The sequence below is a fragment of the Spea bombifrons genome, chromosome 1 (genome assembly GCF_027358695.1).
Source record: "Spea bombifrons isolate aSpeBom1 chromosome 1, aSpeBom1.2.pri, whole genome shotgun sequence".
NCBI classification, from domain to species: Eukaryota; Metazoa; Chordata; class Amphibia; order Anura; family Pelobatidae; genus Spea; species Spea bombifrons.
The window spans coordinates 97340874-97355644 of record NC_071087.1 but is presented as its reverse complement, the minus strand read 5'-3'; the positions used below and the strand labels follow the sequence as shown (position 1 = coordinate 97355644).

General features: G+C 35.3%; 1 protein-coding gene across 1 annotated transcript in view; it reads right to left on the bottom strand.

Moving 5' to 3' along the window:
• Positions 1-14771, bottom strand: part of PTPRD (protein tyrosine phosphatase receptor type D) — a 691347-nt gene that overhangs the window by 457541 nt on the left and 219035 nt on the right. Inside the window, exon 4 of the mRNA XM_053465969.1 lies at positions 8125-8182. The gene's annotated coding sequence lies outside the window, so the exon portion shown is untranslated. The remainder of the gene's footprint in view (positions 1-8124; positions 8183-14771) is intronic.

Genomic DNA, 14771 nt, shown 5'->3' with positions numbered 1-14771 from the left:
ATTTCACATCCTGAATGTAGCAGTACAAATCACCACGGTGGCATATAATTGCAAGGAATTGCTTGGTTGAATTGAGAACAGCTTAGCTATTTCCAATTTTCATGCCCTTGATACGTGCAGTATGTAGGGAAAATATAGGGGACATAATGTTCCACTTGGTGTACATTTAGAACTGAGGCTTAAAATAATAATGAATAACTAGCATTAATAAGAAAATGCAACTTTAAGATGTAACATTATTTATGCATTCAGTTGATTTTTTTTTCATTATGTTGTTAAGATTCAGATTGTCCCATTAACATTTTCCTTACGACGGATAATTCTTTCATCTGCAAGTTTAAGTAACATTCAGAGACTGAAACCGAATCATATTGCAATGTCTGGGTACTACACTTCCCTGCTATTATTCACATAATAGTTTTGACGCCTCTATCCCTTCACAAACACAATGGTATAGATTAAGGAGTGGAATGACTTTGTATTATATCTGGAGCTATGAACTTGGCCGGATGATGCTACGTCCATTCAGATCAGAAATAAAGCAAGTTCTGACTTGTTACACTTTATGTATTGTTTTGGAAAAATAATCTCCAGTTTGTCAAAAAAAACATATAAAAATTCTCATAGCTATAGCTAAACACAGTATATATGTGTGTGTGTGTATACATGTGCGTATATACAGATATACAGTATAAATATAAATATATATATATATATATATAATTTAATTAAATTGATTTCTATTGGAGAACTAATTCACATTTAATTTGTCTAAGTATTCACAATACCTTAAATATTATAAAATCAGGTTACATTGTTGATTGTTTTTAGACATGCTAATATTAGCATAATTTACAGTATTGTACTTAAATAAATAATTAAACATTGTGTTTAAATACATTTTGTAAAACTAATAAGTCTAACACACAGCAAATTCTGCTTCAACCACATTAATAGACTAAATTTTTGAATTAATGTACAATTTCTTATCTAGTTGTAGCCCTATTCTATCCAAAACCCTATCACTGAGAATAGCTATGGGATCAATGCTACAATTGCGGAGCAGGTGCTACGGAAACCATGGATAAGATTAGGAGACAAATCTGATCAACTGATAACCTCCACTGCAATATTTAGCGAGAAATTACTGAGTTAGACATTAATTAAGCCATATGGTAAACATACACTAAAATGTAAATCACACGATGAGGGACACAATGCATCAATAAGAAAGGTAATAACTAGTGTTATTAATGGCCCCCAAAATGACCCAAAGCAAGAACCATCAAGAGTACAAAACATAAAACAAACATGAGCAAAGTGATTGCAATACCAATCTTGTGGCTAAACTAACCTCATCACGCTGGACTCTTAGGTAATTGTACAATGTATTTGTGTATTCTAAATATGTTCTCTTTTTTTTATTCTAAGGCACCTTTAAGAGCAAGGTATCTGAAAACTGACTGGTCTGAATTTATACAGCTGCTTCTAGTTCGCTAGAATATTCAAAAACTTTTCCGAGTCATCTAGTTCCTTCCTTGTAGCATGGAATATTAGCTTAGCATGACGACAACGAGTGACTTGACAGCTCAATCAAACGCGTAAGGTGAATACAAATACCAACCAATTCTCCTTTTCTCTGCATGGCGAACCATAAACTAGGTTTATCTCAAGTGGAACAATATGAAATGATTGCATTACAGATTTCTGTAAGTATATATAACACATGATCTGCTTTCCTAACATTCTGAACCACTGTTCCGTCAATATGCCTGCTATTCCAACAAGGTTCAAATTATCCCATAATGTGGCATATCAGTGTCACATAGACTCGCACCAAAGGGGAGCACGTGTAATTAAAATTCAGAAAGAAGAGAAAGAAAAATATTTTAGAGATTTTTTTAGATTTTTATAATGATCACTTGAGATGATACCCCCAATCACAACACTCAGCGTTGTTATGTTAAAATATAATACAAAAGAGAGAAGAGGCATTTCAGTATAAACTGAACAGCTATATCTTCATTTTTAGTTTTAAACTGAAGAAGAATATGTCTTTCATGCTATTGTAATTATAAGTTATAGTTCTTTTGCGCAGTAGAAAATTATTATCATTACTATACAGAATGTCTGATGTAAATCAGTATTAAACAGTCTGCTTCAATAAGCAGCCAATAGGGTTAATGTAATATAATCTATTAGAGGCTAGTTATCAAGGAACGCTTTGGTTACCATTTGGGACTCAAAGTGTTAAGAGCTACATGTTTATACTATGTACAAGCTATGGGACATTTCATAGTTTTAAACTGTCTATATACACACATTAGAAATCCATTAAAAATAAACAATTACATAAATGAACCATAATATTTTTACCATTGTCATATTCATAATTCCATAACACCCTTGTGATTCAGAAAATGTTGCTTTCTATAAAAGTATGTATCCATAACCTCAATATTTCAGATGGCCAAGTTGGGACTCTTCTGTTGGGGAGTGTGGCAAGTGGTGGAGTGGGATATCTCATGGTGGTCACATGGGAGCTGCTATAGAGATCGGTGTTACAACAGCACATATCTCCATTGATTGTACAGCTCCATGAGGTGGCCAGGGAAGGTCAGAGGATCTCCCCAACCGGTCCTTGATCCCCTCTGCTTGCAAATGCAGTACTGTTACCTGGGACAATGCAATGGTACCTGAAAATCATGATAGTCCTGCAAAAAAAACCTGACTCTTGGGAGGTATGTGTATGTAATGCTTAAAGGGTGCATTGCAAAGGATAATATGTTAGTAGAGAATTGTTAGATGTTTGGAACACAGCAAGAGTAAATGGTTCAATGGAATTTCTCTTCATAATGATTTAATATAGGGAGAGTGTTTGAAAAATGTTTTTAAGCCTCAATCAATTATTTGATGTTGGATATGCTTTGATTTACAGAGTTGTGCACGTTGCAATTGTGTATATGGGACACAGTCATTTAGTCACCACGCTGTTTGTTCTGGAAACTCAATATTTATATGTAATTTTGCTGTCTGTTTAGTGTGAACATACTTTGTTTAACTACAAATTAAATTGCAAGTGATTGCCTGTTTCTATCCAGCTAATCAAATCTGCGGAAATTGGTAACTATTAAATTTCAACGGTCATTTAGAGTAACAATAATATGAAATTGAAGCTGAAACTTTATTAGGGGAAATCTGATACTCTGAGAGCAAAAAGAAGATAAATATTATCTTCGTTATTAGTTTACATAGCTTAGAAAACAAAAAGTAAATTTAATCAGCAATAATTACTTTGAGAATGGTACAAATTATATCATACAAAAGCAGTTCCAGAGAACCCTATTTATCGGTTCATTCATGATATTGCTAAGAAAATTTCTATAAAATGTTTCAATTCCAGGTGTCAGTCCGAAGTTTATCAGCAACTGCCACTGCTTGCCGGCAGACAGCATCACCATTTTTTACCATGCCTGTGCTCTCCTTGTGCTTACTAGCAGGGGCAGGTTCAAGACCGTATATCAACCCAGCATGATGGCACTTTAACATGCCAATGACTGCGGAGCATGCAGGGAGGTGGTGATTTGGACAAGACGCAGCCCTATCCAAATCCACTGCCATGACCATTCCTTTAAAGGTGTTGTTTCACATCAAAGCATGCATTGCAATAGTATAATAAGCAAATAAACCATAGTAGATCTTTCATTTTATTCTTTCCAATTAATATTTAGCATTCCTATGTTCCTAAGCAACAAGTGTTCCAAGTTAAAATAAGAATGAGGCGTTAGTAAGCAGAACAGCATCTTTACATATAGGAATGTTAAAGAACTATATTTTCTGTGCAAGATTTAGAGTTAAAATACAACTGGGTGTTCTGTGATTACAGCATCTCTGGGTGCTTAAAGCTAAGGAACTCATTAAAATAGTGAATAAAAATCTTTTTAGTCTACATGTTAAGAGTATCACCGGCCCACAAGCTGGAGGGTTGTAGACTTGTTAAATGTCTTCTCACCAAATGAGCATGTGTGGTGCAAACAATAGCAAGTGTTCTCCCTGTACTTAAAGACCAAAGCAACTACCGTCATTTAAGAAGTTCTGCAGAAACTCCAAAGTAAAAGATAATAATAATAACAATAGTTGTCTTTATCGTTTACTTAACTGTGGGACTCCTGTTTTGGGGACTATTTTACTTTGACCTCCAGCAACTGGGTAGATTAGCCTGTGAAGTTCCCATGTATGCAAATATGCCTACCAATTTCTACTATGCTTTACAATTGGAATTTGTTATTTCTGTGAAAAAGTGTTGCCTCTCTTGTTTTTTGTCTATATTAATATTCTGCAGGGCAAAAAACACTTCTTCAGTAATACTGCACTGTATTTGACTCTATATCATGCTACATATATGCAAAGATTATCTGCTTAGATCATGTGCGTAGTACATCCAATATAACGTTGATCCATTAGTTAAAAGTTAAAACTAGGAATGGCCACATGCCCTACCTATGGTTTCTTTCATTGACAACATTATAATGAATCAGTCTTTATATACACACCTGACTACATGAAATAACCCTTCCTTTCCTCGTTATAGATAATGTTGCCTGAAATACAATTCCATTTCAAGTGTGAATATGACGTCAATACTATCTGATTTCATATTCTCTCTAAATCACCGTATCATCTTTAATAAATCAAATTTAATAAGAAATTGCCAACAAATATATGTAGGGACACAAAATCTTTCTAATTCTAATACTATATTTCAGAAGCCTTTTCACAAACGGCTTCCAATTACCTTCAATTAGACAAATCTCATAAATGATACATTATCTGAGATGAATCCATAATGTGTAACATTATACACATGGTTCTTCTAAGAAGTTCACGTCTGCATACAATTTGATACCATATCAAAACGATGAACTGCAAAGTCAAGAACATTCTTTATGGTGCACTCACATACTATTAAAAACCCTTTGATGTTCTATATAGGTCAAGTTAGAGAAGTTGACTAATGACCGGTTTTATAGGGTAAAGAATGAACCTGTCTGCCATTCCTATCATTAAACACAATCTCTAATACAAATGATTAGCAAAACAATCAAAATTACTAATTTAGTATTCACTTAATGACTTTGATCATGCCTCTAACTATATTCTGGAAAGATAAGAAGCACATTTTCTTTGTAGCGTATGCAAATTAGAATCCAAGGAACAAGCGTATTTTTAATATTTCCAACAAAAAAAATCCCGAGTTGTTTGCCGTAAGCTCTATTATTTAGGGCACCAGGACCTGTTATTAATAAGTTGATTGTGCTGAATTGTTAAACAGTGATTAGCATATGAACCGTATATGTTCATAAGTTCATGCGTGTAGGTTATTATAACCAAGATTAATTTAATCAAAACAACATAATTATAATAAATCAGAAATCAACTACAACCTTTTTAAGTACAATAAGGGTGAAGTACATGCAGGATTTTATAGCTTAAGAAAATATTATACTACATCAGCAACAAGGTTCTCCAAAAGTAGTGATTTTCAGAGTAATCTCACAAATGACCAGGTTGCTCTGCTGAATCAGCTGTGGGGTCTGTTAGAAAGGCCCAATAAAAGATAGAACAGCATTGATATGATAAACTAAAATCTGTAAGGCTTCAAGGACAGTCGTTGATTACTATTCTATTGCATTAACACCACCTGTAGAAAAGACTTCCAAGGCCCCAAACGCTTCTTACTTCTAACTTACTATGTAAGCCCAATAAAAGGTATCACCTTTCATGAAAGACGTACATGGCAATGAAGAACACTTCATACCCTCTCATCTTGTAACCAAGCAACTGTATTGGATTGACAATGCCAACTTGTGCCCACTTGTAGAGCAATAAAATGTTATGGGAGGACTTTTGATACTTTCAAAAAAGTAGATGATGAGATCTCCACATATCATAAAATGAACATATAACTCTAAGTAAAATTTAAACTGTAGGACAACTTAAAAGTTGCATTTAAAGGAGGCATAGATTACCCAACACACTGTGGTTGGCCCTTTTTATTCTTGGGATAAAGGTCTTCCTATAAAATACTGGTGTTTTGTCCCGTTTGTTTCCATAGTGATATAATGTTATTACCCTCTCCTTTCTGTCTTTATATTTCTCTCTCACTGTGTCTTCTATTGAATTTTCTTTATTAGAAACTACATTGCTGAACCAAACATTTTTTTATTGAGAATTGTTTGAAAACGTTACTCTTTTTATTTGCAGGTGTAAGCACAGCTTAAAATATAACCTGTCTCTGTTTCACCAAACAAAAAAGAACACTGTACTCTTCTGATATGAGTTATATTTTCTTTTTTTACTTATAAAGATAACCGGTGAACTTTGTCATTCTTATGAAGCAAAACGTGGTCATGATCATAAACAAAAACTGAATACATAAAATAGATAAATAAAAGCACACTAGCCTAATTAAAATAAATGTTCCTATTCAGGGCCGGCCCTACAATGGAGCCGACTGGGGCAATTACCCCAGGCAGCACTTTTGAAGGGGCGGCACTTTTAGCGGTTTTTTTTAAGCGGAGGAGAGAGAGGGGCGCCGAGTGGTTTTCGCTTACCCGCTCGGCGCCTCTCTCTATCCTCTGCGGCGAGTCTCCCTGTTCGGTCTCGGTGCCGGTTTGTAATGCCAAGCGCCGAAAGTGACGTCAATTTCCGGCGCTCAGCATTACAAGCCGGCACCGTGGCAGAGCAGGGAGACTCGCCGCAGGACTGTTTAAAGGTAAGTACCTTTAAACGGGGGGGGGTTAGGGTAGATAATGGCGTCGGCGAAGTTTAAAATGCTGCCCCCCCGGCATCGGCGGGGGGCGGCATTTTAAACTTCGCCGTCGGCGGGGGGGCGGCATTTTAAACTTCGCCCCAGGCGGCATTAAGTCTTGGGCCGGCCCTGTTCCTATTGATTGACAGCTACCATATTTCCTACCATAGTATCAGAATATATTTTACACAATTGTCCAGAAAAACATTTAAATAGCAATTTGAAAGCAAATTCACATTTTAGAAAATTTTTGCATATTTTTTTAAATGCCTAAACAATTCAGTAAGATAATTTTCCCTGGAGATGTGCAAAAAAGGTGTGAAATATTTTCATTGTGTTATATTGGTCTCCAAATGCTTTGTTACTTAAACAAAGGCTGACTACCTTCAGCGGGAAAATATTTTATTATTTTTTGGTGGAAGAGGGCATGGATAGGAAATGGTAACTAAACTAGAAAACTTTGGGTTTGATTGAGCGCTGCTGACTACATTTAGTCGAATGTACTGAGCAATTTAATGCTCCTGACTACATGCGCAACAAAGTTACATAAGCCAGAAGTGACCGTATCACTACAACATGGGCCGTAAGAATTGCAAAACCACTTCACCACCAAAGAAAAGGTATAAAACAATGTTATTTAACAATGTTATTAACTCTATTAGTCCAATAGTAACGTATAAGTGGCCAATGAAAGAGCTGGCAGAGTTCCCAGAAAAAAGTTGGGGAAGTTAGCCAACAGTTGTAAACAATGTAATTTGCATCTTTCCTTTTCAACGGTGGTTAAGCGGTTTTACCATTCTCACGACGTATGTTGTGGTTAATGTCTACGCTATGGTTTCTTGTACAACATTTGCATTGAAAATCTGAAAATGTATATGCTACCGTGTAACCATTTTAGTTCTCGTAAAAACGGCATACCTCATTGAATAGCTTTCAGGATAGGGTTTACAATTGTACAGTTAAATGTACAGTCCCGCTTGTGGTTTAGTCAGATCATTTCATTGCTTACTGTAGAGGTTCTAGGACTGTCGTTTGCAAATTTCACTTTAGGCAGCTGATAGAAATAGACCCGACTGCTGCTTTGTTTTACTGCTATGAAAAATCTTCCAAAAAACACACAAGACTGCAAAGCAAAAACTTGAAAAAAAAAAAGAATCTGTAATCATTAAGTATTGAGGGGTTTTTGGTCCAACTCATTTCACTGTTTGTAAAACAGTATGTAGTCCTCCTGACCAACAAGCTCAATAAATCGCATCTCATAGGGGATTGTTTTGTTTTTTTAAAATAAATGTCAAACATAATGTTAAACTCACCAAGAATTGAGGCCACTGTCTGGGAGTTTAATTGCGTATGACTTCTCTGTAGATTTCCCTGCAAAAATACAAACATACGAACAGATGTTCATTATGAGATATATACTTGTAATAGTCTGTACTGTGAGGTGTCGATTTTGCAATGACTTCATAGTTAGTTGACTGTATCGTATACACTTTAATGACATCAGCACAGACAGGGGACTGTGTACAACATGAACATCTCAAAATCACAAAGTGAAGTCTTAACTACCACTAACGATTTAAAAAAAACAAACATTTTTTTACAGCAAAATAGAGTAAAAAAAATATGATTTTATACTAATAGACAGCATCACACAGCCTTCGGCATTCCTCTTGGGTGTAAATGAGGCACTGACTTAATTTATTTATCTTGCCACTGCTTCCTTGAAATTAATTAAAATAATGTGTTATATTTGGTGTTCAGAAGCTACTTCTTCACTCCTTTACAGGACTGTGAAAACGTAACTGTGTGACTGTAAAAGAAAGGAAGTCATTGCCCAACATAATATTATGGTTTGAGCTGTAGCTCCTTAACTCGTTATTTATTAAATAGATGTTTGTGTATGTATGAAGCAGTGCTATATTTTTTTCTACAAGCAATATTACAAATAGGGATAAATACGCCAAAATAGGGATTAAGATCAGGCCTGGCCAGTGGCCCATAAATTATGTACGTGTGACTGCCTGCTGGATAGACACAGTCACATGCTACCATCCGGCCATGTTTATCCAGGTCTTATTTGGCCTATAAGGCAGGACCAGCTTCAAGAGCAGCAATAAAAGCCTGCGGGAGGTGAAATGTGCCTGGTTTGGCTGATTCTGACCTGAATTAGGTATGTAACAGTATGATTGCATTTGACGTTCTCTCATTTAGGTGCATCACTCTTACTCTGTCTCTTCGAAGGTCACAGGAGTTGTAGTTTGTAATTAAGACAGACTAGCCCCTTTTCCTCCTAAAGAAAATCACATTTTTTTCCAGATTCCCGTGCCCAACAATGTAAAAGTCATATATGGCATCTTCCATCAGTCTCTCTATGCATCAGTAATTTCACATTACAATAAATAAATAAATAAACCAAACAGGAAATGTTCTGCTCTAGCACTGGTTTACTCCAGAGTATTGTTATGTATACACCACATCATGTTGCTTGAATGAGAATAGCTATATGGAGACATTATACAGTCATTTAAAGTCCTTTCATGCACTACTAGTATTATAGCTAGCAATATTACCTGTCCCATATCTCTCATTTGTATAGAATGTTATGGATAAGATGTCCCTGAGCTCCTATTTCCAGCTGGTAAACATGCCTTTGAGTGTAGCATATTGTTGTATCATGAAAGTAAAACAAGAATCCTAAAGCTGTTAGGCCCATGCTGGTGCCTAGATGGCGCCCTGACTCTTCCATTTATTCTCTTCAGTGGCATGAATATCCGTAAAAATACAACACGCTTCTAGCTCTTTTGGCACCAGGTCGGTGAGAATTGCACTGTGTTCCATGTGTTTTCCTCTCACGGATTATTTATAAAGCAGATATGCAATATTAAAGTAAAAAACAGTGAAAACATTTTAAAAGGGTCAGTTAAGATACAGGTACATGAATGCAATATATGCATCAGCCGTTAAGGAGTAAATGTACTAAGAGTTTTTCATGACATTAGGTCAGATGCAACTAGGTATTGCTTTCCGGGATCTCTGGTAAACTTTCATTAAAATTTGAAATACAGAAGACTGGAGAATGGAACTTTTCCAGTGGATCTGCAAACATTAACGTTAGTTTCTACATATAGCATGGTGCAGCAATTCCAGGGTGGGGCAGGAGCTCTCTGGGGACTACAGCCCCTCTGCCACAGCGGAATGTGCCAGTTACAATAGATAACTCTTACAGTCATGTGAAAAAGTAAGAACAGCCTCTTTGATTTTTATGGTTTTACATATTAGGACATAATAACAATTATTTGTTCCTTAGCAGGTCAAAAAGTACACCCTATGATTCAATAACTTGTAGAACCACCTTTAGCAGCATAAGGAGTTCATGGTCTACTCAATGGCTGCAAGGTTCCCAGGTGGTGTGGATGCGAAACAAGCCCAAATCATCACCCCCTCAACCACTGTGCTGACAGTTTGGATGATGTGTTTGTGTTGATATGCTGTGTTTGTTTTTGTGCCAAAAATGGCATGTGCATTATGGCCAAACATCTCTACTTTGGTCTTGTCTGCCCAAAGGACATTGTTCAGATGGTTTGTTCAGATGCAACTTTGCAAACCTAAGCCATGCTGCCATGTTCTTTTTAGAGAGAAGAGGCTTTCTCCTGGCAACCCTTTTAACCCAACCATAGCTGTTCAGTCTTTTTCTAATTGTATTGTGGTGAACTTTAACATTTAATATGCCAACTGAAGCCTGTAGAGCCTGAGATGTATGCTATTTCTCTGAGCATTGTACGGTCTGACCTTGGGATGGATTTGCTGGGATGTCCACTTCTGGGAAGATTGGCAACTTTCTTAAATGTTTTCCACTTTTGAATAATCTTTCTTGCTGTAGAACGATGGATTTTAAATTGTTTGGAAATGGTCTTATAACCCTTCCCAGATTGACGGGCAGCAATAATTGCTTCTCTAAGATGATTGCTGATGTCTTTTCTCATACCTGAATGCTCCAGACCAGCATTTTGATTAGCAGCACCTTGGCATCTTAATTCCTATGGGAGCAGTAAGGGTATACTTTGGCTCACATAGCGTCTCCTTTTTTGCTTTACTGTTGTAGAATAAAGTATGGCATAGAGTAATATGTCCTGACATGTTGTTCATGTGAGGTTGTATTTGCCTAATTTTTAGGATTGCTATAGAAAAGATGATTGTGTCCTGATATGTAAAACCATAGAATTCAAAGAGGGTGTACTGCCTTTTTCTCACTACTGTATCTTCCCTACCACCCCATTAATGCTTTAGAGGTCTGTGCCTTGGGCTTGACCCAGGGAAATTTCCTCAACCACCTGCAGTAGTAGTAGTAGGCAATAGTCCATTGCTACCATATATATATGTGTATACATCAATTTGTGTATATCTATTAATATATTTATTTAGTGTCATATGTTATTTATCAGGTATTAATAGAAACAAAATATTATATTATTGTTTTATTATTATTATTTATTATTATTTCTGTGCAACGTTATTCATGTCGATAAGATTTGTATGTTAATAACACATGAGCTTTTCTAAGTTCCTATGGTGCTACATTTCCAGACCTAAGCCAGCTTAACTATCATCTGCCTAGTGTAATTTGCTGGTGTTTGTGACTGATAACATGAAAAAAACAACCCATCTCCTTGTTAGATACTCTGGATTTAATGAACATGAAACCAACAGCTAAAAAACCCATAATGTAACAGGGAAAGTGATCCAATCATTTAGATGAAAGCATGAAAGCAATTACTATGTACTTTAACAAATCAAGCAATTCACAATAAATCTATGTTATATTTTTAAATTGTATATGAAAATGATCAAGCCCATATCTCCTGGACTCCCAACAGTGCTCTAATACCTACTCCATCCTAGGCTAGAATAAAGGAAGGGAGCGAGGTGCTGAATGGTATCCATAGAGCTTCTAATATTTTTTTTAACTCTTATCACCTCAGGGGCTACAGGTGGAGGTAGGGGATGAAGATGCCCCTTATAATTTATTTGAAAGAGATTGACTTTATACATTTTAACTTCCACCCTCCTATGATGGGGATGGGGGTGAGAGGGGAACTATACTGCATGGGGCAGAGGATGAGCAGGGATGATTTGTTAATTTAAATGTTATTATTTATTTACATGTAATGTAATGTAATGTAATGTGTGATGTTTTGCTTAAATTTGCAAGTTTAAGGCAAGGACCTGCAAGGTGTAATTAAGTTTGCATGCAATTGCATAGCCTCACCTGAAACGCACAAAGTTTAAAGTCACAGACACTCACATGATCTCACAAACAACATGCATTTTAGTGAAGTGTTAGCATGTTAGGATATGTCGCTTTTGTTAACCCTTAACTCAACTAACCACTCACAGAATATGTAAAAAAAAATGGATGGGAGCTTACTTGATCTTAATAAAAATATTCAGTCAGGCCTCACCTAGAGTATTGTATGTAGAGTTCACAGAAGGGCTATTTAAAGCTTTGGGATCGAAGAAAAAGAGAGGGGATATGATAAAAATAAATACTTCAAGTCAATTAAAAAATGTTGGAGAGAAGTTTATTTCAAGGGAGCAGAAATGTTATAATGAGATACTCTAAAATTAGAGGGTCAGAGGCTTAGATGCCATTTAGGGGATGGTAGATAAGTAAAACAGCTTTCCAGCAGAGGTGGTAGAAATAGGCATATAATTATCCTGAATATAAAACGATACCAAGGCCTGATTAAGGTTTGACTCTTTATGCCAGTAAAAAAACTGGCAGACTAGATGGGCTTAATGGTCTTTATTTGCTATGATTTTATGTAAACCCATCAAGGGACAAATTGGCCCTGCATTAGGCATAACGCTGTTAGCTGAAACTGCTCATCTCAATTATAAAAACCCTGAACTCACTGTTTGCATACATTGAGTATATGCACAATGACAAGTAAAATCGAGGATTTTTGTTTCGGTGAGAGAAAGCCCTTCTCATTATGTAAATTCTCTGGCAATGGCATAAGAAATGCTGATTTTTTTAGTGGACGGTTCTCCAGGGCATCACATTAGTACAGCTTAACTTCTATGTCACAACAAACATTGAAACTTTGTAGGGATAAGAGTTATCGCATGATTTTGCTGAAGAACGCTGTTTGAGCACATTTTCTTTGCATGTCATGCATTCTTGTTTTCGGTAAGGTAGCTAAAATCTTTTGGTTATCTTTCACCCTTAATTTAATGGAGACATATTGGACCAAAGCATGGGTGTCAGCGGTGTATCAGTTGTATAGAAATATATCAAGAACTCTGGTTTAAACTTTTGAATGTTTTATAGGGGTATTCCCACCATCGCAGCTTTTAGCATAAATGTAATTCTTTATTTAAACTAATTATACCTTTTGGTTTTGTCGGGGTAGTTGTTCTTGATATATTTGGTGTAAATCTACAGAAGAACTGGGTCTGGGAATTAAAATCAACACGGGCACCTTAAAGTCAGAAACCGATAAATGATGTACGTGTGGATGCCTGCTGTATTTGCAGTTTAAAAGGCCGGATCTGTTGTGCGAGTGGCAGTAAAAGGTAAATGACCTGTGCCATCTGGCTCCAGCCTACTGGGTATTTGCCAGTTTTGTCAGATAGTAAACCTCAGCCTAAGTTAGCATAAGAAATGGAGAGAAATTGGGCAAAAAAAGGTTAATATTAAATGGCATTAAAATCTTGTAAATTTTAATTGTTCCTATTGCAAACATAAGGTGCAATTCTAATTTATATATTGCTTATCTAAACCATAAATATAATAACATAGGATCACATAGTGTGCTAAACTGGAAGCTTTGGTTAAAATCATAGCCCCATATGTTATGTAATTGGACATGGGTAGTTTAACTTAAAATATTTAATTAGCAATATGCAGAATAACTACCGTATTATTTATTCAGAAAAGCAGCTTAAGACACATTTAGAAAATGAAAAGCTAATCTGGTGCTGTTTCTCCACGGACTAGTAGGTAAACAGCAAAGTACCCACTCCTGGGCTCATAGAATGGAAATATTCAGTGAGCTCATAGTGTGGTTTACTATATATATATATAAATATATATATATATATATATATATATATATATATATATATATATATATATATATATATATATATATATATATATATATATATATACCTTGCCTATAATATTTGTGTCTACAACCACACAAGTTGTGGTTTCATTTATCATTCTTTTCTTTGTGCTTTAATAAACATGAACATATAAGTTATGGAATCTGAAAATGCCTTTGAAAGATGTAAAACCATGTAATAAATATATTTCTCTGGGGTTTTGCGTGCAACTCAGAAATGGAGTCCATTTATAAATTATTTAGTTGGATACATCTTAAGTGCAGGCTTGACTCACAAAGTTACAAGATAAAATGCATCCAGAATATATTGTATTGCCACTAGTCTGTGCTCTTGACTGGATTAATATATAAAACTAACACCTTTAGGTGTAAATATACACACATACAGTATCCCAGATAAAAAGATACATTTAATACAGATAAATGTCACTATCTAGATCAATTGAGCTTTCAATCTTTTGATCGATTTATCTATCTATCTATCTATCTATCTATCTATCTATCTATCTATCTATCTATCTATCTACATTCAAATACATGGTATGCAGTGATATACACAGCAAGTTATAGAACAGAAAATATTTATTTTAATTGCATATAATAGGCAATTATCAAACTACATAATATGATGAAAGCACATAAATAATACATTTTCTATTTAATGCTAAATATTCATATATTTATTTTTATTATTTTTATTATGTTTTCAAAGATAATTCTTTTGTAAGATAATTCTGTAGGATTTTTTTGTCAAATAAAATCAGAAATAGTATTTGATTGTTATGCATGTAAAGTAGAGGTGTTCAGAAAAACTGTGATTTAAATCTAAA